This window comes from Triticum urartu, chromosome 2A (genome assembly GCF_056163025.1).
Source record: "Triticum urartu cultivar PI428250 chromosome 2A, HENAU_Tu73, whole genome shotgun sequence".
In the NCBI taxonomy this organism is placed as follows: domain Eukaryota; kingdom Viridiplantae; phylum Streptophyta; class Magnoliopsida; order Poales; family Poaceae; genus Triticum; species Triticum urartu.
The window spans coordinates 53,684,248-53,710,081 of record NC_141874.1 but is presented as its reverse complement, the minus strand read 5'-3'; the positions used below and the strand labels follow the sequence as shown (position 1 = coordinate 53,710,081).

The 25,834-nt window shown below is 42.6% G+C and overlaps 1 long non-coding RNA gene across 1 annotated transcript; it reads left to right on the top strand.

The window, feature by feature from the left end:
- The first annotated feature begins 9,567 nt into the window (after positions 1-9,567).
- Positions 9,568-25,048, top strand: LOC147983660 (uncharacterized). Its single transcript, XR_015615707.1, has 8 exons — positions 9,568-9,950; positions 10,408-10,495; positions 10,636-10,716; positions 11,342-11,460; positions 11,570-11,669; positions 11,770-14,001; positions 22,925-23,060; positions 23,153-25,048. It is a non-coding gene; the product is annotated as an uncharacterized LOC147983660 (long non-coding RNA).
- Positions 25,049-25,834: the final 786 nt, after the last annotated feature.

Genomic DNA, 25,834 nt, shown 5'->3' with positions numbered 1-25,834 from the left:
TCGTCGGGGTTGATGGATCTGGCCGGAGTAGCTCGTCGGGGTCCGCCGGAGGAGGGTCTCCGGGTCGCGGGGAGGCCCGCCGGCGACCGGATCGGGCACGGGGCGGCGCACCGCGGCGGGGGGCGGCGAACGGCGAGGTGAGGCAGCGGTCACGGAGTTGGTGGAGCTGGCGATGGCGCGCGGCGGCTGAGAGACGGCGCCGGCGTCGGGCACGAGGAGGAAGGGCGGCGGGCGCGGGAGGTAGGTGGCGGCGCCGACGTGGGCCGAACGTGGGCTCACGGGCCCGTGGTGGAGGCGGTGATGTGGGGCGGCGCGGCGGTGAATCGGTGCATGACACGTGGCGGCGGCGACGCAGGTCGGACGTGTCCGACCGGACGGAGAATTGTCCGGCGGCGCTTGGAGAGGGAGGGGACTAGGGTTTCGTCCGGATTTCGGGGAAGGGATCTATATATAGAGGTAGAGGGAGCTAGGAAACTCCAAATGAGGTGCGGTTTGCGAACATGCGATCATGATCGAACGCTCTAGATGCTGGAGAGGGTTTAGGTGGGTTTTGGGCCACTTTGGAGAGGTGTTGGGCTGCAACACACACAAGGCCTTTTCGGTCCCTCGGTTAACCGTTGGAGTATCAAACGAAGTCCAAATGGCACGAAACTTGACAGGTGGTCTACTGGTAGTAAACCAAGGCCGCATGGCAAGTCTCGGTCCAATCCGAAAACGTTTAACACCCGCACACGAAAAGAGGTAGAAAGGGACACCGGGTGACATAGGAGCGCCGGAATGCAAAACGGACAACGGGGAAAATGCTCGGATGCATGAGACGAACACGTATGCAAATGCAATGCACATGATGACATGGTATGATATGCATGACAAAGACAAAAGCACACGGAGACAAAAACCCGACAACGATGAAATAGAATAACTTAGCACCGGAAACGGCAAGAGTTGGGATACATATGAGGTAAATTACATCCGAGGTGTTACACCCGAAGAGGGGACAATCCACCAGGGCATGCCAGGAGGCCCAGGTGCGCCCTAGTGGGTTGTGCCCACCTCGGGTGCCCCCCGGACCGCCTCCTTGCTCTATAAATACCCCAAAAATCCCAGAACCCTAGGGGAGTCGACGAAATAGTCATCCAGCTACCGCAGAGTCCAGAACCATCAGATCCAATCTAGACACCATCTCGGATGGGGTTCACCACCTCCATTGGTGCCTCTTCGATGATGCGTGAGTAGTTCTTTGTAGACCTTCAGGTCTGTAGTTAGTAGCTAGATGGCTTCATCTCTCTCTCTCTCTCTCTTGATTCTCAATACAATGGTCTCTTGGAGATCCATATGATGTAACTCTTTTTGCGGTGTGTTTGTTGGGATCGATGAACTTCGAGTTTATGATCAGATCTATCTTTTTATATCCATGACAGTATTTGAGTTTCTTTGATCTCTTTTATGCATGATTGCTTATAGTCTCGTATTTCTTCTCCGATATTTGGGTTTTGTTTGGCCAACTTGATCTATTTATCTTGCAATGGGAAGAGGTGCTTTGTAGTGGGTTCGATCTTACGGTGCTTGATCCCAGTGGCAGAAGGGGGACCGACACGTATGTATCGTTGCTACTGAGGATAAAACGATGGGGGTCTATATCTACATAGATAGATCTTGTCTACATCATGTCATCGTTCGTATTGCATTACTTCATTTCTCCATGAACTTAATACACTAGATGCATGCTGGATAGCGGTCGATGTGTGGAGTAATAGTAGTAGATGCAGGCAGGATTCGGTCTACTAATCTTGGACGTGATGCCTATATAATGATCATTGCCTGGATATCGTCATAAATATTTGAAGTTCTATCAATTGCCCAACAGTAATTTGTTCACCCACCGCTTTGCTATTTTTCTCGAGAGAAGCCACTAGTGAAACCTTACGGCCCCCAGGTCTTCTTTCTCATATTATTTTCCTTTGCGATCTAATTTTATTTGCTTCTATTTTTAGATCTATTAATCCAAAACCCCAAAATACCTTGCTGCAATTTATTTTATTAGGCATTCGATCTATCAATATTTACAACTTTCTCTCGTCCACGTGCCATTTATGGCGCCGTTACCTGAAAGGGATTGACAACCCCTTTAACACGTTGGGTTGCGAGGATTTGTTATCTATGTGCAGGGGCTATTTACATTGTGTTGCTTGGTTGTCCTACTGGTTCGATGACCTTGGTTTCATATCTGAGGGAAATACCTACCGCCACTGTGCTGCATCATCCCTTCCTCTTTGGGGGAAAACCGACATAGCTTCAAGCGATATCAAAAGGAATTTCTGGCACCGTTGCCGGGGAGGATCTTCAACATATACCAGGTTCCTAATCACAAATCTCATCTCCTTGCAATTTACATTATTTGCCATTTACCTCTCGTTTTCCGCTCCCCCACTTCACAAAAATTTGCCGTTTTATTCGCCTCTCTTTTTTGTTCGCCATTTTCTTGTCAAATCTATCCTTTGTTTGCAATCATGAGTGATTTCGGTATGGCACCAACAGATGATGGCCTAACTCCTAATACTGGACGTACGGGCAATCTGGATGCTAAAACTTTTATCTTGGGGCAAGGGAACGTTATGGGAAAAGAACGTATCCAAGAATTTTTCAATTGTGTTGGGAACCTTAGTCTTGATGATGCCCCTATACTTAAAACTACTAGATCTTATGCGGATACTATTTCAGCACTAGTTTTGAAAATTGAAAGTAAATTTATTTGTACCCATCCTACCTTGCAAAGATTGTTTTTTGAGCTCCCCGTTATAAAGAATCCTAGAGCTAAAAAGTTGGCCACTCTTGTTCTCACAATCCGGCAGCACTTCACCGTCTAGAGCTAATTGTCACCGGAGAATTAGAGGGAGGAGATTAGAACCACACTGGTCTTCTAATTATGAGGATTAGAGGATCTTGGTCTAGCTCTAATTAGATCAACTAGGATCAACTAGAACTAGAGAACTGGAGGAGGCTCCAAAACTTGTGTTTAGAGAAAGTGCCAAAGTCTCTAGTACATTTAGGTTGGATAAAGGAGAGGGGGCACTACAAAAGGGGGAAAGTCTCCCCTTGTGCGGGCTATGGGGAGGGCGGATCCCTCCCCAATTCGGCCTCCCTCCCTCCTTTCCATGAGGAGAAAGGGGCGCCTTGATACGTCTCCAATGTATCTATAATTTTTTATTGTTCCATGCTATTATATTATCTATCTTGGATGTTTTATATGCATTTATATGTTGTTTTATATGATTTTTTGGACTAACCTATTAACCTAGAGCCCAGTGCCAGTTTCTGTTTTTTCCTTGTTTTGAGTTTTACAGAAAAGGAATACCAAACGAAGTCCAATTGACGTGCCAATTTTTGATGATTTTTTATGGACCAAAAGAAGCCCCCGAAGTAAAAGAGTTGGGCCAGAAGAGTCCTAAGCCATCCACGAGGGTGGAGGGCACGCCCTACCCCCCTGTGCTCGTCCCCTATCTCGTGGATGACTCGGAGACCCCCTGACGTGAGACCGACGCCAAAAATTCCTATAAATACAGAACCCCCGAAAAGAAACCTAGATCGGTAGTTCCGCCGCCGCAAGCCTCTGTAGCCACCAAAAACCAATCGGGACCCTGTTCCGGCACCCTGACGGAGGGGGGATCCATCACCGGTGGACATCTTCATCATCCCGACACTCTCCATGACGAGGAGGGAGTAGTTCACCCTCGGGGCTGAGGGTATGTACCAGTAGCTATGTGTTTGATCTCTCTCTCTCTCTCTCTCGTGTTCTTGATATGGCACGATCATGATGTACCGCGAGCTTTGCTACTACAGTTGGATCTTATGATGATTCTCCCCCTCTATCTCTTGTAATGAATTGAGTTTTCCCTTTGAAGTTATCTTATCGGATTGAGTCTTTAAGGATTTGAGAACACTTGATGTATGTCTTGCATGTGCTTATCTGTGGTGACAATGGGATATTCACGTGAACCACTTGATGTATGTTTTGGTGATCAACTTGCGAGTTCGGTGACCTTGTGAACTTATGCATAGGGGTTGGCACACGTTTTCGTCTTGACTCTCCGGTAGAAACTTTGGGGCACTCTTTGAAGTTTTTTGTGTTGGTTGAATAGATGAATCTGAGATTGTGTGATGCATATCGTATCATCATACCCGCGGATACTTGAGCTGACATTGGAGTATCTCGGTGACATTAGGGTTTTGGTTGATTTGTGTCTTAAGGTGTTATTTTACTACGAACTCTAGGGTTGTTTGTGACACTTATAGGAATAGCCCAATGAATTGATCGGAAAGAATAACTTTGAGGTGGTTTCGTACCCTACAATAATCTCTTCATTTGTTCTCCGCTATTAGTGACTTTGGAGTGACTCTTTGTTGCATGTTGAGGGATTATTATATGATCCAATTATGTTATTATTGTTGAGGGAACTTGCACTAGTGAAAGTATGAACCCTAGGCCTTATTTCAACGCATTACAATACCGTTTTCACTCACTTTTATCATTAGTTACCTTGCTGTTTTTTTTACAGATTACAAAAACCTACATCTACCATCCATATTGCACGTGTATCACCATCTCTTCGCCGAACTAGTGCACCTATACAATCTACCATTGTATTGGGTGTGTTGGGGACACAAGAGACCCTTTGTTATTTGGTTGCAGGGTTGTTTGAGAGAGACTATCTTCATCCTACGCCTCCCATGGATTGATAAACCTTAGGTCATCCACTTGAGGGAAATTTGCTACTGTCCTACAAACCTCTGCACTTGGAGGCCCAACAACGTCTACAAGAAGAAGGTTGTGTAGTAGACATCACGCCTTCTTTCCACCACTTAGCCTTTTTGGGCCCATTTAGAGCTGATAACGAAGCCGAAACTTCCCGTTTTTTCCGAGGAAAAATGGAAACAGAGAGGTAATATGAAAACGGAAACAAAAATTTGCAAAACGGAAGTGGAAGTGGAATTTTTTATGTGGAAATGGAAACAAAAATGAAACAGTGTTTTTCGGTGGAACAGGCGTGGAAACGAAACTTTCCGTTTCCATGAATATGGAATTTCCGTTTTTACTATAAACCTATGGCTGCTTTGCAGTCCAATCACTAAACAACACACAATTATACAAGGAGTAGAATGGATCATTTGAGCCCAACTTCTACTACCACATATGTACTCAGTTTGACCCTATACGCAATTGTCCAATACTACTACAATACTACGCTAAGTTGCTAACATAATGATATTATTTTGTAGTCATGGTAACAATTCAATAAATTTGTTTATGTTTTGTCTCTATTTCTCTAAGGTTCAAGGACTTTTTAGGTTCCGGTCAACACCCACTTCTATTTCCGTGTCCGCTTTGTTTTTGCTCTATGTCCGTTTTCGGTAGTATCTGTTTCCGTATTCATTTCCGGGGTTTCTGTATTCATTTGCGCTTCTGCAAAATAATATGAAAACAAATATGGTAGCACTCAGTTCCGCCCATTGATATTTAATTAAATATAAAAGCCTCATAACTATTATTAGAGTCTTCCATTATTAATTTAACATCTTTGAAAACATTTTCCATCTATATATTATTTATCAGTAATACTCGGTATTGCCTGAAAAACTCTGAAACCCTTCCGGTGACCCCGAAATGCTTCCGGTTCCTCTCGGAACTATTTGGAATATTAATGAAACAATTTCACAAATATTTCCTCATTACTCTCATTCTGCTAACACTCAGCAGATCATGATTTCCTTAAGCTTGTGACCCGTAGGTTCAGTAAAACATAGACATGAACAAATCCCCTTTCGTTCAATGATCGATACCGGAACCATGGACGTCCATATTGATGCCTATGAGTACATGAATGACATTCGAGTGAACCTTTGGTTATCATGTGCTATTCCCTTTGCTTCGTGATACTTTACAAAACTTGAGGTGAGATAAATCTGAATCCTTGTGAGTCACACACATGCTCACTATACCGGTCTCCCCATTACCAATTTTCTTCTTCTTTCTTGTTGACATGTTCCGGCATTCCCGTGACATAGCACATGTGTCTGTTCGGATGATGATGGATGCCATCACACCGAGAGGGCCCTAAGGACATCTCTCCAATGTTGGAGGAGCAAATTCCACTCTCGAGCTATCTAATCCATTTTCAACTTTCCGATGAACATGTAAGCTGTCATTAAGATCGCCATGTTAGATATGATATTTGAGCAACCCCAAAGTTCATCATACGGTGAGAAGTGATTATGATACTCTCATGGTCTAAGGAACTAAATCACACATTAACACTCTGTGTTATAAAAATTGACTTCTAACAATATTATCTTAAAGTATAACAAATAAGTTTGGGTCGATTCAATATGATCATTCTTGTAACGTCGTATTCTCAATGTTGTTTTAGTACTATTGTTACACTTAATGGTATCCTAAAATCCAGAAAATATGATCACCAACAACACTTGAACTAGTCTTAGAGGCGAGACTAGGAATCTAATTTTACTGTTTATCATTCCACACTTGCATATGAGTTTTTTTACTGAATCACGTATTCCAGGATCATAGCAGTTATGGCATATAACATAAATTATTAATTATGAATATAGAAATATAATAATACAATATTATTGTCTCTAGGGCATATTTCCAACATAGAGGGGCCATCTGTATGTGTTGCAATTGTTGGTTTTTCCTTTGGTTCAGTCTGCGGGTACTGAAGGCAGCTAGATGGGTGTTTTGTACACGTGCCCATGCTTCCTTATCTTTTGTACCTAGGATAATTTGGTAAAGCAATAGTAAAGTTACTAAGCTCCCAATGGCCGGATCGCTTACTAACAAGCACGCCACAAAGGAAGCGCTATTTTTTCGAAAAGTGCTATGGTTATTCTGCAGCAGCAATTATGTTCGTTATAGTAGCATATGATACAAATTAAAAGAATAGTTTTCAAATGAAATGTCTAATCTATGTGATTTTTAAACCATTGTGTTTAGAAAATGTTCATGAATAGAAAACATATTCCAGAATTTGAAAATTGGTCAAAGTTTTTAAACAGTTCAATGAATTTTAAATTTCATGAATTAAAAGAGATGAAATTAGAAAAATCTTCTTGATATTAGAAAAAGTTCACAGAATTAAAATAGGTTCAGGAAACTCAAAAAATGGTTGTGGATTTAAAAATGCTCATGAATTTTAGAAATTTAGAGAAGTGACTAATATGTTCAACATACCTTTAAAAAATTTCCGTATGTGTTAAAATAAGTTCAATGTGTATTTAAAAAAAATTCAACATATGTTTAAACACTATTCAGTGTATAATAAAAAAGTGTTCAACATATGTTTGAAAAATGTCAAATATGTGTTAAAATAAGTTCAACCTGTGTTTTAAAAACAACATATATTTAAACAATATTCCACATATAACATAAAATGTGCATCATCTATTTTTCCAAAAATTTCATGCATAAAAAATGGTATTTATAAAAATGCTGAAAAGAAACCGGGTTCCAGAAAAAACCACATTGCGATAAAATTTGCGGTGCACGTAAAAACATATGTAGTGATTGCTATTGGGCCGGCCCACGCCATAGTACTTGTGGGCGATTTGCCCCTAGCTCTCGCTACGGGCGATATATGGCAATTATGAATCATCTATTACCGTATTGCACGACTAATTACATCCCGAAGAGATGAAGGCTAATAAAGCCACAGAAAACAAACTACCCAAAAGAATAGTGCACCAAACATCTAATATACAAGTGAGGGAAAACGTTATATGTGAAAACGGCGTGGCGTTGATGATAAGGTGATGTTCAGAAACTTCATGTACGTACCTTCTCCAACATTATAGATTTTGAAGTAGCCATTTGCTCCTTTCTTCTCTGTCTTGAAACCTTCAGAGCCCCCAAGTATTTGTGTCCATACAAGAATGAAGGCATGGAAAAGGGACGGGAATTTCGTCAGGGCAGATCTAGGGGGGACGGGGCTTTCGTTTTCGCGAGCGTAGCCAGGCCGTGCGCCAGACCATTCCCGATCTTCCGATGGCACCCACTTGTTGAGATCCCAACCTAAGTAGAAGTTGCTTGATATCGTGTATCAGGGGGAAACTGGCTTGATATGGTTTCAGACCGAATCTCTTTGACCACCGCAGAGCCGTCAGATTCCACCACAATGTGCCCATCATAAAATCTCAGCAAGGTCGACAGACAAAGCAGCACGGCCATTGCCTTGACTTCCTCGACACAACTGCAGTTCTCGATTTGGCGGCTTATCGATAAGAAAACTCTGCCTCGCCAATCCCTCGCTACTGCCTCAACTGAGCTCTGACCAGTATCTTTCTGAAAAGCTGCGTCTGTGTTCAGTTTCACCGTTTCTTGAGTGGGAGCAGTCCAATGAGTAGGAACTACAGGCACAGACTGTCTCCATAGTTCCTGGAACAGAGATTCAGAATTCTTCTCATTTTCCGGTTGATGGCAACCATGTATATGCAGGTGATTACCTACATAGGAAGATTATGGAACCACTTGTAGTCTCTTTCCCATTCCCGTAGGTGCAATTGTCTCTCATATGCCAGGCTCTCCAGAATAAGTGAATAACATTAAGATTTTCGCTCTCTGCTCTTCAGTGAAAAGCCAAGAAGGTTCTGTAGCCAATCCACACCTGTAAAACGGAAGTTCTTCTCACTAGGGAGCTTCCACCATTCTCGCATAGCATGAGGCAGAGCTCTACTCTTGGTGCAGGATACCACGGCATGGTATCCGTCCCCGTCTTCCTTGCCACAAATAGAGCATGTACCATCATGCGCAATTGTTCTTTTTTGTTTGTTCCGTTTTGTGGCGAGGGTACCAGTGGCCACTCTCCACCCAAACACTCTAATCTTATTTGGCACTTTTGTTTTCCATATAAGTTCCCATATGCTTCTGTCTCCCGCATCACTTGTGGAGCTCGATACACGGGCAGTATTTGATGCTTTTAACAGCGCCGCCAATTTGTAGGCACTTTTAACAGTGAAAACTCCTGTCTTTTCAAAGTGCCATGCAGCAAAATCTTCCATCTCGCTTGTCGGGATTCAATTTTTTTTAATTTCTTCAGCATCAAGTGGGTAGAAGATCTCGTGGCGAGTTTGTTGCCTTCCTTGATAAAAAATATTGGTTGTTGACATAGGAGGAGCTATGCTCAAATTAAATAGGAGGTGGAGAGGCTCAAACCTGGACCGTTCAGCCCACCAACCCGCAGTGCTAACCGGTAAGACTGCAAGCCTTTCTTATTATCTATATCTATATCTATACTTCTATACTACTATTAAACAATCAAACTAATTCTTTCTTAAAGCCACCCCGCAAATGTACACAGCCTAATTACCACTGTCAGATTAGCCTCACTGTATAAAAATCTAATGGTTACAATTAATTTAATCTCGAGCTATGTGTGCAATTAGCAATTTTATAGGACTGAACGCACTCCACCCGCTCCACCCGCAGAGGAATATTCCACGCGCGTCCGCATACTACGCTTCGTCAACGCAAAAGGCCTTTCCAAATCGCAACAACCACGTCCAACTAAAAAAGAACAAATCACAATTACCACGTTACCAGGCAGGCGTTCCTTCCCTCCCTTACCTCCTCCCCGTCTCTTCGCCGATGGAGGGCGCCCCGGGGCGAATCTAGGGCCAGCCCCAAGGAGGGCGACGGCGGGGCACCTGGTTCCTGTCAGCTTGGCGCAGGCGCGCGACGAGCGCTTGGTGCAGCGGCGCTGAGGCATGGGCTACGGTGCGCAAGAGCGTCGCCGGCGCGAGTTACTGCCTGGCTTAACGGTGAGGCTGGCAGGGCACCATGATGCGATCTGACCACCCCCCGCCTTGCTTTCGCCGGATGCGGCTTCTCTCCACTCCTCATGCATCCGCCATGTCTGCCGATTCATCACACGCCCATGGTAATATACTGACTCTTCCTTTCTTCAATCAACATTTTTTCTGTTCAGTGAATTTCTGAGAAGAAGACGTTTCCATTCGCAATTGTAATGTATGGGAGAAGGAACTGAAGAACAATACATGAACTAATCTCTGTAAATTTCATATTACATGACGACAGATGCATCAATTTTTAGATAAAAGTGAAACAAATCCTACTTAATTAATAGATGCAAATTACAAGATAGCAAGACATGAACTACTTGATGTGGATATGGACAGTATTATAGGATGGACAGTGCAAATCCTTTGCTGGACTTCCGCGTCCAAGCGATATAGGATGTTCAACAAATAACATGACTGGAAGAAACTTTTGGCTCGCTGAACTTTTGAGACCTAACTTACAAATTTATATATAGTTTGGTAATATATAGAAGAAATGAACTTTTGGCTTGCTGAGCTTGGTGTTTCTTTTTGCAGCATGATGATTTCAGAAGTACAATCAAATGGAAGGCTGGAGGAAGATTTTTGAAATGGCAAAGTCGCCAGCAAGCACATGAGACATGAGGTAATAATCATTCTTCTATGTGTTGCCATCTGCTATTAGATTGTACTATTCTCTTTGCAACATGATGATTTCAGAAGTACAGTCTATCATGGTGTTTGTTTTGCTCTTGAGATATATGAAAATTAGACATATATATGCAGGTCTGACTTGTTTCTTCATAGGGGACAAAGGTGTCCTCTTCATAATGGTCAGGGACAGAACTTCCAGCTTGACATATTTAGGTTTTAACTATCTCTTTTGTTTTTTGCCTTCACTGTTATTGCTTTTGTCAGATATCTTATTTCTTAAAGTCAGACTCCAATGTTTTGTTTTGGATATGCGCATTTCATATTAGTCAAGACGTGCATTGACCATTGATCCTTACTTTAGAGGCTTTAGTAATTACCTCAGTTTTATACGATTAACAAGGTATCAATATTCTTCTCCTTCAGCTATGTATAGTCAGGATTCACAAGTAAGGAGAAGAGGCAAGAGGCTATTGATGGAATCATTTCTTTGTTGTTTGTCTTGTTTCGTGACATTCAGTAGCATTATAATTAGCAATTTGTGAGTGAGTTTGCCTGCTTTGCTATATTCGGAAGTTCTCTACATGCAGTGGTTACTGATTGTGAGGGTCACTATTTTTATTTGGTACTTGGGTTGATTTAGCTGAGAATGATTCACATACTTGAAACTTTTTATATAGGACATGATAATAGCATGTTGGTTAGGGTAAGAATCTCTTTTCTGATCCCTATTTGGTTCAGTTGACATCTTTTAGTACGATGTATGTGTAGCACATCCTTAAATATCTGTAGCCTCGATATCATCAGTCAACTATGTGACGTGCACCTTCTGCTTGAGCAGATGAACCAGCCACTGCCCTAGATGTTGCGCCGTGCTCCAGTCCTGTTCTGCTGGTTCTAACCAAGCACATCAAACCAAGACCGATTGCTCTATTGTTGTGATCGGGCAATACAATATTGGTATATATATATGCCATGTATAGTGCCTTTTTGCATTACTTTTGTTATATCTGTGGACTGTGCACATGAGTTTCTTATCTTTACTCATTAATTTTCATTCTATTTCAAGGTCGGTAGCTTCCCTCATCTTGGTTCTTGTTTTTGGGTTCAAGCCGAGTGAATATTATTTGTGATCCAAATGACTGGTTTTAGGTATCAACTTGACATATGTATGTAGCCCCCCCCCCCCCCCCCCCCCCCTATTTCCTCATTCTCTGATTCTTTGGGTCATTTAAGAACTTCTGATGGGTTAATATATTTGCTGTACAGTGTCGATGATGCTCTAGGACACCTCCCACATTAGTTCTCTACTGCAATCATTCAACCACCCGACAAGACGGACGTCTTTGTGCTCTCCCACCATTATTTAACCTGATAAAGTCACCGATAAGCACAGTATGCCCCAACTTTTTTTCTTTTTCCAAATTCATTATTTTGGATTATCGGTTGTCCTTTACTGCTATCAATCCATGGCAAGAAGTAATGCAACTAAACTACTTCTCCGAGTTTGGTGGGCAGTAAATCAATACGATTATTGCCGCATAGTTGATTATCTGATGTAATAGTGTGTTTATGGTCAGATAATTCTCGCACTGGTTATTTGAATAATAAATGTAGAATTTGGCGTGTTATGTACCTCATCGAGCAAGTACTTGTTCTTGATATGCCACCCATATATATTTTAAGTTAGTTGTTTTAGTTGGACTGATAATTTGGTAATGCAGACAAAACACATAATGATTGGGTACATTGAAAAGCATTTTCAAGAGGCATAGGGTGATTTACTTCATGTTAGCAGTAAAATAACCTTTCACTGTCATGATGTCATCAGTTTACAAAGTGTGCAACCTGCCCTGCATGCTAATGTCTCGGTTTTTGTGTGCTACTATGTTTACTGTCTACGTTGGCGATGAGGCAGGGAAGGTAAGTGGGGCTAACCTGCTGGCCGGAGTAAAAATAATGACCAAGTTTTTCATTAATGTTTGAGGGGCGTATGGTCTTGGTGCTGCTTAAGCTTGGCCATATGGCTATCAATGTAGATGTTTAATTCTTGAGTCGTTGTCATCTTCTTCGCCACCGGTTTGGTAACCATCTCGGCTTCCTTCTCTGCTCCTGCATATGTGTCATGTTTGTAACGAGAAATGGAGAGCAATTTAGAGAAGTTAGTAATTATTGATAATAATAATGTGATGCAGAAATGCATGTTAGCTACACAGCTGTTCCCAGTAAGGAATTATTTTACAATAGAAATGCATATATTGTGGATTCATGACTAAACAAGTTTGCATGCACATCCCTGAAAATACAGCAGAGCCTTCAATCTTGAAGAGTTATGAATTCTTCAGGTGTTGCTTTGGAAATGAATGTCATTTGAATGCTTGCTTAATGTAGGTGTATATGTAAGATCTGAAACTGATCAATACTATTTCTAATATGAAATTTGGGCATATAAATGGCTCTTAATTATATATAGAATTAAAAATGAATGTACGGTAGCAGCATATGTTCAGGTTGAGGGTACGAAACGACGTGTGTTTTCACATATATAATTGTAATATTAGTTGAGACGTACGTTGCACGTGCACGTTTACTAGTATATATCTATAATCTTCTATATCTAAATAGTTAGTTCTCACTAACAATATCTCTCAACATGTAAGCATGCCACTTCTTCATGACATTCATGAAAAAAAGACCCATCTCAACATGCAAACATACATAGGAATTTTCATTTTTTATGTTATATATATTTAATAAAATATTTACAACTATATAGTAATCAAATATAATAAATTTATATGTATTTTTAGTCTAAAATTTTATATTATTATAATTTAAATATTCATGTTTCATACAACGAATCACACTGAAATATGTTGCAAAATATTCCGACAACAATGTGTGTGGTACAATACCTAAATAGTTCATCCCCACTACCTGATTTCTGTGCCCTCTTGTGTGTCCATATCATCTTAATTTTTTTTCAGCCGTTTAATTGACCATATGTGGACAAGATCTATGGCAAAGATTTGGACCCCATGTTTGCTAGACTCCCTCTCTCAACCCACAAAGCGGAAACAAAGTTATTCTCCAACTGAAACATCAGTGACATAATCCCTTCTCATAATCTGGTTGCCCCGACCTCCACCCCATCTATCTCTCTCTCTTTCCCCAAATGACACAAACCCCACGGGGTGATGGAAGCAACTGGGCCCATCCTCCTCTAGGGTTTGCATCCGCAATCGGGATGAGAACCAGCGGCTACAATGGCAATGGCGGCTTGCGGGGCAAAGGCAAGATTGCAAGACCATCGATCTAGAGGATGGGTGGGGCTTATCAGAAAGGTTGAGGCTATCGATTTTAATTGTTCCTACGACACCTTCGGTCAATGATCGCCGTTGCCAAGCATGCTCTTTTCTTGCTAGATCATAAGGGTGGATCAACAAATAATGGCATAATTCTCGCAGCGATCGCCGGCCGTTGATAATTCCATAATGAAAGGTATTCAACGACCTTCTCTCTATAGTAAAAGAATTGCTTCCCTTACATTACATAATTTGCAGAGAAATCATAGTTCTTTCCCTTTGGCCAGAAATTGCTTGTGTAGTATTCAATGTTTTAAATAGCGGGCTATGGCATTTAGCGGCGACCCTTAAAAACAGCTATAGCGGGGCAATAGCGGCAAATTATACATGAAATCATTTAGCAGCAACACCCTCAAACAGCTATAGCGGGGCTATAGCCGGCTATTTAAAACTATGGTAGTATTACATAATTTTTGCAGCAATTTTGATGTTGTATTGGCTTACATGCCTTTCCATCCGAAGAATTTTCCCCTGCTGGTCCTCCCTCAAAGCATTTTTGTATATTTGTACAAAAATAAACATATTCAACATTTTAAATATAAGTGCCATTATTCTTCAAAATCTCCCCAAATCTGACATACGCCAGATATTCAGGTCAAATACCAACAAACAGTTTTAGATGATTTCCCCTTTGTTCTCTTATAAACAACACATAGTAGCTTTTCCAAGAACATAGTAGCTGAAAAGATGTTTGTTGTGGAATTAATCATGGTTATAGCATGGCAAAGGCAAGGTGATAATACTAGCACAGTTATACCTATACGTACATATGGATATGGATATTTAGCAGCTAGTAGGAAGCACCCAAAATCCTTTGTTCGAGAAGGGAGCTTCGTGAAGCCTCTGCGTCTGGATGCTCCCGGCCTTGACGTCGAAAACCTGCAACTCCCTCGACATTGGGCACACCACGTACACGCAGTCGCCTCGGAGCCGTCCGGCCTCGCACGAGGCGCCGACGTAGACCGGCGCCATGACGAAGGTGCGGCCGCCGAGATCACCCACCCTGCGCCACCGCGTCCGCTCGAAATCCATCACGTAGACGCTCAAGCCCGTGTACTTGTTCAGGTTGGCCTCGTCCATCAGCAGCTTTACCATGTAGAGCTCCCCTCCGGATTCCACCAGGAAAACCCTGCCCACCACGGTATACTCCCCTTCGTCGTGGCACCCGGCAGGGATCGAGCCGAAAGCCGGCGGGCCAGCGGAGAAGTCGACGACGCCCAGCTCGGTCGAGGGCAGGTTGAAGTAGAACTTGCCGCGGCACGCGCTAATCTGGCGGATCACGGTCTTCCCGACCCAGGCCGGATGCTTTTCGTCATCCTCGTCGTCGTCGTACACTTGGGACCCGATGTCGTACTCGTGTCTCTGCCACTGCGTCTGGTCACCGGCGAGGCGGAGGTGCCAGATGACGGTGGTGTTGGGCTCGACGAGGAGCACGACGCAGCTGGGATCGGTGAGCTCGTGGGAGAGCAGGCAGTGGGCGCCGTGCCTGAGCAGGTCCTGGTCGATGGCTAGCGGCGGCAGGTCGATCTTGCGGCGGCTCTGGGGGCTGTAGAGGAAGGTGGCGAGGGAGGTGGGGTCCCGGGCGAGCACGTAGCCACGCGCCGTGGGCAGTACGGTCTTGTTGGCCAGCGCTGGCGCGATGACGCCGTCGACGTCGGCCCCCGTGGCGACGACCTTCTTCTCCGGCACGCTGAGCAGCACCGTCGACGTCGACCGGCCCAAGTCGCACTGGAGGGCGAGGCACGGCAGCGAGAGGGTCGACGGCATCGATGCCATGGCGGTGTCGATCGATGGAGATGCCATGGCGGCTCGGCGGTGCAAGGCACAGATCGCTTGTGTTAGCGGGGGCAAAAGGCGGCGGCGGCGGGCGCGCGCGTGTGTCGCGGAGGGAGCGAGTGGGGATCGAGCCGACGCTCTCCCCCCTGGCGCTAGGGTTAGCGGGGGTAGAGGTGGGCTGCAGTTGGGCCAATTGGGGCCGGCTGGCACCATTTGGGCTGCTAGGAGGCAGCGGCTGCTGCTGCGCTGCAGTGCGCACAAGGCATAGGATAGCTACGCGTCGCCCACTGGCCTGGCCCAGTGCGCATTGCTGAGCAGAACAAGGCGTGTCTTCTGTCTTGTTTCAACAAACTCAGTTGCTTGATTTGGACAATAAAACCGATATGCTTTAGATTTGTCAGGATGACCAATAAAATGCCAAATCACAGTCTTGGGATCTAATTTTTCTATAATTGGATTGAAAATCCTTGCGTCAGCAGGACAACCCCATACATGAAAATAATTCACGGTTGCTTTCCTCCCTGTGCATAATTCATACGGTGTTTTGGGCACCGATTTACTTGAAGCCCTGTTAAGAGTATGTGTTCTTATTTTAAGGGCTTCTGAAAGGGAGGGGGGTGTTGAATAGGCATTTTAAAACAATTACGGCTTAGACTTGATGAGTAAATGTGGAATAAAACTAGTGTTTAGTTCAACAAGCACAAAACCTAAACAAACAATGCCCAACTATGTGCACCAACAACTTATGCTAAATAAGATAAACAACTATGTGATAGCCAGATATATAACTGGAAGCACGAAAGCTATCACAAAACAAGTGTATAAGTAAGGGCTCGGGTAAGAGATAAACAAGGCACGCGGAGACGACGATGTATCCCGAAGTTCAGACCCTTGCGGATGCTAATCTCCGTCAGAGCTGCGTGGAGGCACGATGCTTCCCAAGCACCATAATAGTTCAGTGTATTCTCCTCACACCATCACACAATATAAAGTGCCGTGATTACACTAAGAGACCCTTGAGAGTGATCACGAAATCGACAATCAATGTCATTTTTTTTTGCAATTGTCCTAAAAACAAAATAGTTTTAGAGATTTTTCATTTTTCTTTTAGAAACACACAAGTAGCTTTTCCAAGGAAAGAACATATTCCTGCTTTGAAAACATGCATGTAATCTTTCTAAAGAATTTAATATGGTTTTTATTTTGAAATATTGATTTATTCTGGAATTAATGAGAATTAGCATGGCAAAGGCAATACTAATTTTATTATAAACAACAAAGTCATATAAAATCTCCCAGGATACTAGTTCATACACAGGTTAGGGCACATAACTCAAACAACATGAAAATAAACTGCAGGCAAACCTTCTTTACACTTTTTATATAGGATATTTAGCAGCTAGTAGGAAACACCCAGAAGTCATTTTGAGAGGTAACGCCATGTAATGGCGGATCCGGCACCACACATTAGTTCTGTGATTCGTGCTATCTATGATCCACACACATGTATATACTTTGTATTGTTTTCTTAGTTTCTCGTGTTTCTTTTTAGTCAAATCAAGTGTCAGTTTGATGTGCCCCATAATACTAACTTTTTTTCAGTGCAGTATGCTAATGCGACATTACTCCCTCTCCCCCCTCCCCCAACAAATTCACAAACTTTTACTCTTATCTTAGACAATTTACACTCATATCTTTTAAACAATTAAACTATAAACTTGTTTTGAATATTTTCATATATTTGAACTCCTAACGCAAAGACCTTTAGAACAAGACAATCTTGGATATATTTTGACTCATTTGAAATGAGTGAAACAGGTTATTTAATATGTCAACTCTTTAAATTGATTATTTGAAAATGTGTTAAAATTTATTTCAAAAGCATTTGTGTTGCTTCACATTTTTTGCTCTTCATTTCCCATTTGACTGGCTAGTTTTAATTTTTTATTCACTTTCACAACCAATTTCGCGTTCGACGGGCTTGTTTCGCAAAAATCATATATATTTCGATTGCACATTTTTGAAATATCATATTTCACACTTTTAAAATAAACAATTACACATTAATAAAATAAGTTTCACAATTGACATTTCAGTTTAAATTGTTTTTTCACTTTTAGAACCTACATTTTACTTTTTACTGGTTTGTTTCACAAAAATCACATCTTTTCCAATTGCTCATTTTTGAAATAGCATATTTCACTCTTTTTGAGATAAACTGTTACATCTTTACAAAAACCCAGTTTCAGAAGTTGAATTTCAGTTTCATATTGTTTTCTATTTGTATGTAAATAGGTTTATTTCAAAATTTTGACTTTACTGAAATAATATTTTGTTTCACATTTCTATATTAACATAAGTTTGTTTCACATACGGAATGTGAAATGTCAAAATTTAAACGTGCTGAAACGTATCGAAGATTGGTCTAGCATTAAAGGTCTTGGCGCGAGGAGTTCAAATTTATAAATTATTTTAAAAACGAATTTATAGTGATGATATGGATGATTTAATTAAGCAAAGATGAAATAAAATGTTGGATTTATTTTTTGTGAGAGAAGAGAGAGTGGGCTGTCACCTGACACAAAAAGCTGTTATTGTCGATCCTTTTATTATAGGACGTGACTCGATGGCGCCCGTGCGCTCGTACGCGGTAGCGAGCGCTCTCCCATATAAGGAAGGACCTCCCCATGCGTCGGCTAGGACAACCCAAAATAGGAACCCGCATGCATTTATTAGAGGATCAAAAACTTTAAAAACTTGTATCTTTTGATTAGAATGTCAAAATTCAAATCCGTTTTCATCATTGGGTTTCTCGCGACTAGTTGTTCCAAACTAGATCCCATATCAGTAGGTTCGACGAAATTTCTTTCGAGAAACTTTGTGTGCTACAGAGGCAACTTTAGTGCTATATAAAAGCAACTCCTTTCCCCCCTAGTATGACTACCTATAAATCAATTGACTAGTTTCACCTCTAAATCGCCTACCATAAGGACAACTCCAACATGGATCACAAGAACGCCCCAAAATATCGGAATCGGCCTCTCTAGAAACTTTCTACCATCCAATGAGTCCAACTACTATCAGGCATGTAAAAAAGGTCTGCTGCCCCATATGAGTTCCTTGCAGTAACAAATAGCATGCACCCCCTATGCAAAAGTAAAAAACATGCAGCAACTTTGCTATGATTTCAGACAACTCTTGTAAAATTTGAAGCAACTAGTGTCATGCATTAAAAGAGGGGTTGCTGCCCCATAAGCTCCTTGCAGTAATATCAGGGAACCCTTGTGCAAAAAAAGAACCACAAAAACAACAAGTAGAGACAACAAATATAGATGACACTAATGCATATATATTCTCTAACATGGGCAACTATAGTGTGATTCATGGGCAACTATTAAAAAAGGAAAAATGTGTTCCAGGCATTTTTATGCAACTGTTGACGTGAACTGAGCAGCTCCATATATTTTCCGATGTAACTTAATCTACTAATACTATATATTTTTAGAATAGGAGTAACTCCCTCTATCGTGTGATGCAACTAAAACAATATTCTTTAGAATTACTTCCTATCCACCTCTCTTCGCACGTTCCGGTTGAAGGAAATATGCCCTAGAGACAATAATAAAGTTGTTATTTATATTTCCTTATATCATGTAAATGTTTATTATTCATGCTAGAATTGTATTAACCGAAAACTTAGTACATGTGTGAATACATAGACAAACAGAGTGTCACTAGTATGCCTCTACTTGACTAGCTCGTTGAATCAAAGATGGTTAAGTTTTCTAGCCATAGACATGAGTTGTCATTTGATTAACAGGATCACATTATTAGAGAATGATGTGATTGACATGACCCATTCCGTTAGCTTAGCATTCAATCGTTTAGTATATTGCTATTGCTTTCTTCATGACTTATACATGTTCCTATGACTATGAGATTATGCAACCCCCGAATACCGAAGGAACACTTTGTGTGCTACCAAACGTCACAACATAACTGGGTGATTATAAAGGTGCTCTACAGGTGTCTCCGATGGTACTTGTTGAGTTGGCATAGATCGAGATTAGGATTTGTCACTCCGATTGTCGGAGAGGTATCTCTCGACCCTCTCGGTAATGCACATCACTATAAGCCTTGCAAGCAATGCAACTAATGAGTTAGTTGCGGGATGATACATTACGGAACGAGTAAAGAGACTTTCCAGTAACGAGATTGAACTAGGTATTGAGATACCGACGATCGAATCTCGGCAAGTAACATACCGATGAGAAAGGGAACAACGTATGTTGTTATGCGGTTTGACCGATAAAGATCTTCATAGAATATGTAGGAGCCAATATGAGCATCCAGGTTCCACTATTGGTTATTGACCGGAGACGTGTCTCGGTCATGTCTACATAGTTCTCGAACCCGTAGGGTCCGCACGCTTAACGTTCGGTGACGATCGGTAATATGATTTTATGTGTTTTGATGTACCGAAGGTAGTTCGGAGTCCTGGATGTGACCACGGACATGACGAGGAGTCTCGAAATGGTCGAGACGTAAAGATTGATATATTGGACAGCTATATTCGGACACCGAAAGTGTTCCAGATGGTTTCGGAGAAAACCGGAGTGCCGGAGGGGTTACCGGAACCCCCCGGGAAAGTATTGGGCCTTAGTGGGCCTGAGGGGAGAGAGAGAGGGCAGCAGCCCAGGAGGTGGTGCGCCCCCTCCCATGAGGAGTCCGAATTGGACTAGGGGAGGGGGCGCGGCCCCTCTTTCCCTCTCCCTCTCCCTCTCTTTCCTTCCCCCTTCCCCCTTCCTAGTAGGACTAGGAAAGGATGAATCATACTCCTACTAGGAGGAGGATTCCTCCTCTCCTTGGGGCGCACCAAGGCCAGCCGGCCTCCCCCTTGCTCCTTTATATACGGGGGCGGGGGGGGGCACCCAAAGACACACAAGTTGATTGTTCCAAGCGTGTGCGGTGCCCCCCTTCCACCATAATCCACCTCAGTCATATTGTAGCGGTGCTTAGGCGAAGCCCTGCGTCGGTAGCAACATCATCACCGTCATCACGCCGTCGTGCTGACGGAACTCTCCCGCAAAGCTCTGCTGGATCGGAGTTCGTGGGACGTCAGAGCTGAACGTGTGCTGAACTCGGAGGTGCCGTGCGTTCAGTACTTGGATCGGTCGGATCATGAAGACGTACGACTACATCAACCTCGTTGTTATAACGCTTCCGCTTTCGGTCTACGAGGGTACGTGGACAACACTCTCCCCTCTCGTTGCTGTGCATCACCATGATCTTGCGTGTGTGTAGGAATTTTTTTGAAATTACTACGTTCCCCAACACCGGTTGCCTTCCTTCTTCATCTTCATCTTTTCATAAAAAAATTCTAAAAAAACCCTGGGTACCTCCTGTTGATCTACCGTTTCGCCCTGTGAAGCATCAGGTTGAGCGGCCCTTTTGCTTGTAACTCAATATAAAACAAAAAAATGCAAAACTGTTCTAGCAAAAAAACAAGCAACTGCCCTAGCAAAACCAAGCAATTGTACTGGCAAAACCAAGCAACTCCCCTAGCATCTACTTTAGGCAGAGGAAAAAATGTATCAGCAACTTGAATTGCCTTTTATGGACAAATATTCGATCTACCCCCCCCCTCTCATCCACCTTCTCGTATGTTGTAGCAGAAGATCAAAGCAACTCAATTACAAAGAAACGCAAAAACTAGGAAACTGTTGTAGCAGAAATAAGCAGCTGTCCCTGGCACTACTAATTATATTGTCTATTTTAGGCAGAAAAAAAATATGAGCAAGTTGAATAACCTTTCTGGACAACTATCTTACCCCCCCTCCCACATGTAACTTCTCATCTATTCTAGCAAAAATCCAAACAACTCAACTACAAAATGACACAAAATGCAAAAATGTTCTAGCAAAGAAAAACAAGCAACTGCCCTAGCAAAACCAAGCAATTGTCCTCGAAAAATTAAGCGTTGAAATTCAGCTTCATTTTCACATATGGGTTTCTCGCGACGAGTTCTTCAAAACTAGATCTCATACCAATAGGTTTCGTTGACCTTTTTTTCGAGGCAACTTTGGGTAAGATGGATGCAACTTTAGTGTTATAGGAAAGCAACTTCATTTTTCCCCTAGTTAGACTGCCTAATAGGTTGGTTTGTGTAAATATGAAAAAAGTCACACAAAACATGAGGCACCTTTAGTGCTAAATATAAGAGATTTCATTGCTGCACTTTTATGCATTTGGTAAACAACTTCACAATATGGTAGGCAAGTAAATTGTCTACAACTTCGATTTTGATGTATGCAACTTAGCAACCATGGTAACCACCTACTCCCTTCATTCCTTTATATAAGGTGTATTTGTTTTTTGATAAAATTCCAGAATGTAAGGTGCATTTCTTCTAATTCCTCATAATTCTCTTGTTAGCCCTTAAGAAAAAGGGAAAGTATCTCTCTCCTGATTGTCTGCATCTCTTCTTGTAGTAAAAGAAGGAAAGTATCTCTCTGTCGATTGCATGTATCTCATACTTTCCTCGACTAACTAATTTACTTTCCACTAACGAATAAATTCGTCAAGGGTAATTTCGTCCTAACATGTCTATAATTCTGTGCCTTGGTCACCGAGCCGGAAATAATACACCTTATATAAAGGAACGGAGTGAGTATTACACTACTGCACACAACTAATTAAGAGGTTACCAGGCGAATTCAGTAATACACACGGTGCAATTCATCTAGCATCAAAGTTTCCCGTGTTTAGCACAAAACTTGCCTCATATAGCATAAAAGTTGCTTTTGAGAAAAATCGTCAAAACATATCCATACGTGATCTAGTTTTGAAGAGCTCGTCGCGAGGAACCCAACGGTGAAAACGATTCATAATTCCGACACGCGATTTGAAAGTTATTGCTTTTTGAATTTTCTCATAGAGGAATAAATGCAGGTTGCGTCAGCATTGAGTACACACTGTTGGTCAGGCGTGGTGGACAAATAATCTTTCCATATATAGAAATGGGTGGGTGGGTAGTTTCGTCTGCACCAGGTGACACCTAGGATTAATCTGTTCAGATCGTGCGGTCCACGAGCGTGCGCTCGGGAGCCCCAAATAGTGCAACTGCACTTTTAAGTATTTGGGTTTATTATATTGATCTGTATTGTATTCCCGAAACACATTTTTTATACTGAACACGGCTCTGAATCTGCTTTTCACTTTCCTTATCTCTTGTAACTTGCGCTAACTATGCTATGATATTTTTCAACCATGCCGACACGCAGCTCCAAGCCTGGATAACATCGTGCATCAAGATTATCATAACATCGTCCATGGCCGGAGAGTTTTACACATGGCCCCCTTACTTATTCCAAAGCGTCACCATGGTCTCTAAAGGCACTTTTAGTTACCTGCATGGTGGTTCGTATCTCATATCAAAATGAAATTGTTTACCTTTTGTGATGTTTGGTTGCTGACATGAGGTCATGTCCATATGGTTGGGCGTTATTCAGGGCCAGGCCTGCACGCAACATGAAGTCGGGTCATGGCACGCTTTTGCCCTCACGAAGCTCTGCCAGTTCATCTACCACCCGTGAGCGCCGCCAGCCGAAGACGCCGCTGACGAGATTGGCACCATCCCGAACCTGCCAGTGTTCCGCCGGCTGCCCAAGCCAACCACCGGGAGTCTGCCAGCCACGCCTCACCATCGAACAGGGAGGTGCCACCAAGGGGGGCGCCGCCCAGCTCCAAGGCCCCGGCCGCAACCGCCTATCACCACCTTGCCGCCTCGTGCCGCCGTCGGAGGCAGGCCATCACTCCGTCGTGTAACCTCATGATTTGCGAGTAGTCGATTGCCTCATCAGGGTGTGTCTTGGTTTCCATTCGTAGTCAAAGTTTATAACAGTTTCATGGTCAATTGTTGCGGGGGACTTCAACGAGTGCATGTGGGATTTTGAGCACTCCTTGGCAACTGCCAGGTTAGTAGCGCAAATGCAAGATCTTCGAGATGTCTTGGAGGTATGCGAGTTGGTTGACTTGGGTTTTATTGGCATCCCGCACACAGATGATAACACGAGGGCCGGTAGTGCCAATGTTAAAGTTCGGCTGGACAGGGCAGTTGCAAATCATGCTTGGAGTAATATGTTTGATAACACTTCTGTCAAGCTCCTCATATCCCCATGTTCAGACCATGCCCCAATTCATATTTGTTGTGACATACATAATGACCAGACAACTAAATCACGTATAAGGCGGTACGAGGTTATGTGGGAAAGAGAACCGGCTTTGCAAAAAGTAATAGCAAAAGCATGGGCTGATGCTGGCATGAAAATCTCGCTTGGTGATGTAAATGCAGCTCTCAAAGGTACTATGCGTAGACTGTGCGAGTGGAGCAAGTCGAAATTTGGTAGTGTCACATGCGAGATAGAAAAATCCCGAACTCAGCTGGAGTAGCGCATGCTAATGAATGCAGATAGAATGGAAATACGAAGAGTGATGGACTGAATGAATGAGCTTTTATATCGAGAAGAGCTCATGTGGATGCAACACTCTCGTATTACCTGGTTGAAAGATTGCGATAGAAGCACGGAATTTTTTCATGCAAAATCAGTGTGGTGTGCAAGAAAGAACATGATTGAAAAATTGGAGGATGCTCAAGGGAATTTGTTCACTACCCAGAAGGAGATGGGATGGGCGGCCACATCCTACTTCCAGAATATTTTTGAGGCAGACATAACACTTGATGCTTCTCCGGTTGTTGGGTTAATTAATCCCATTGTTACGGCAGATACAAGTGATCTCCTGTGCGCTGACTTTACAGACAAGGAAATCACTGATGCTTTATTCCAAATTGGACCCTTAAAGGCCCCGAGGCCGGATGGGTTCCCAGCCAGTTTTTTTCAAAGAAATCGGGCAAATCCGCGGGATGAAGTTATAGAATCCATAAAGGAATTCTCCCGTATTGGAAATATGCCTCCTGATGTTAATGATACGGTGATTGTGATGATCCCAAAAATTCCAAATCCAATTAAACATACAGATTTCTGGCCTATTAGCCTTTGTAATGTTATCTATAAGGCAGTGTCCAAATGTCTTGTTAATAGACTCCGCCCAGTTCTTGATGATATTATTTCACCGTCACAGAGTGCTTTTATCCCAGGACGAATGATTACTGACAATGCATAGGTGGAGTTTGAATGTATCCATCACATCAAGCAAGAGAAGGACCTAGCAAAAAGTTTTATATTCTTATAAGCTTGATCTTTCAAAGGCATATGATAGAGTGGACTAGGTTTATCTTAGGCAAACGATGGAAAGGCTTGGCTTTGCTCACCGGTGGGTTAATTGCATCATGACTTGTGTAACCTCGGTGAGGTATTCCGTGAATTTTAATGGACCATCTTGGAATCTTTTGCACCATCGCGTGGTCTTTGGCAAGGTGATCCATTGTCCCCTTATCTGTTTCTATTTGTGGCTGATGGTCTCTCTGCACTAATTGATAAAGGTATTGTGGAAGAACATATCTCTCCTCTAAGAATTACAAGAAGTGCCCCTGGTATATCCCACTTGTTGTTTGCGGATGATACTTTGCTATTCTTTAAAGCCACACTTTAGCAAGCTAATCATGTTAACCATATTTTGGACGTATATGGAAAGGTCATGTGACAACTTATAAATCAAGCAAAGTGCTCTTTGCTGTTTGGTGAGGCGTGCCAGCAAGACATGGTTACTTCTGTAAAAAATGTGTTGCAGGTTACTTCATTTGGCTTTGAGGAGAAATATTTGGGACTACCCACCCCTGATGGAAGGATGACAAAAGGGAAATTTCAGAACCTCTAGGTCAAGCTCACTAAGAGACTATTTGCTTTTGATGGCCATCCTACTCAAGCTCGAAAAGAAGACCTCATTAGGTCAATTGCACAATCCATCCCTACTTACTTAATGAGTGTTTTTAAGCTCCCTTTAGTGGTCTGTGATGATCTGAACCGGATGGTACGTAACTACTATTGGGGTGCTGAGAAAGGTGAACGCAAAACACACTGGTACACTTGGGATAAAAGGCCGAAGTCCCTAGGCGGTCTTGGGTTTAGGGACTTTCGACTCTTCAATCAAGCGCTACTATCCATGCAAGCATGGAGATTGATTGTGTTCCCAAAATAGCCTTGGTGCTTGATTCTTGAAGGAAAAATATTACC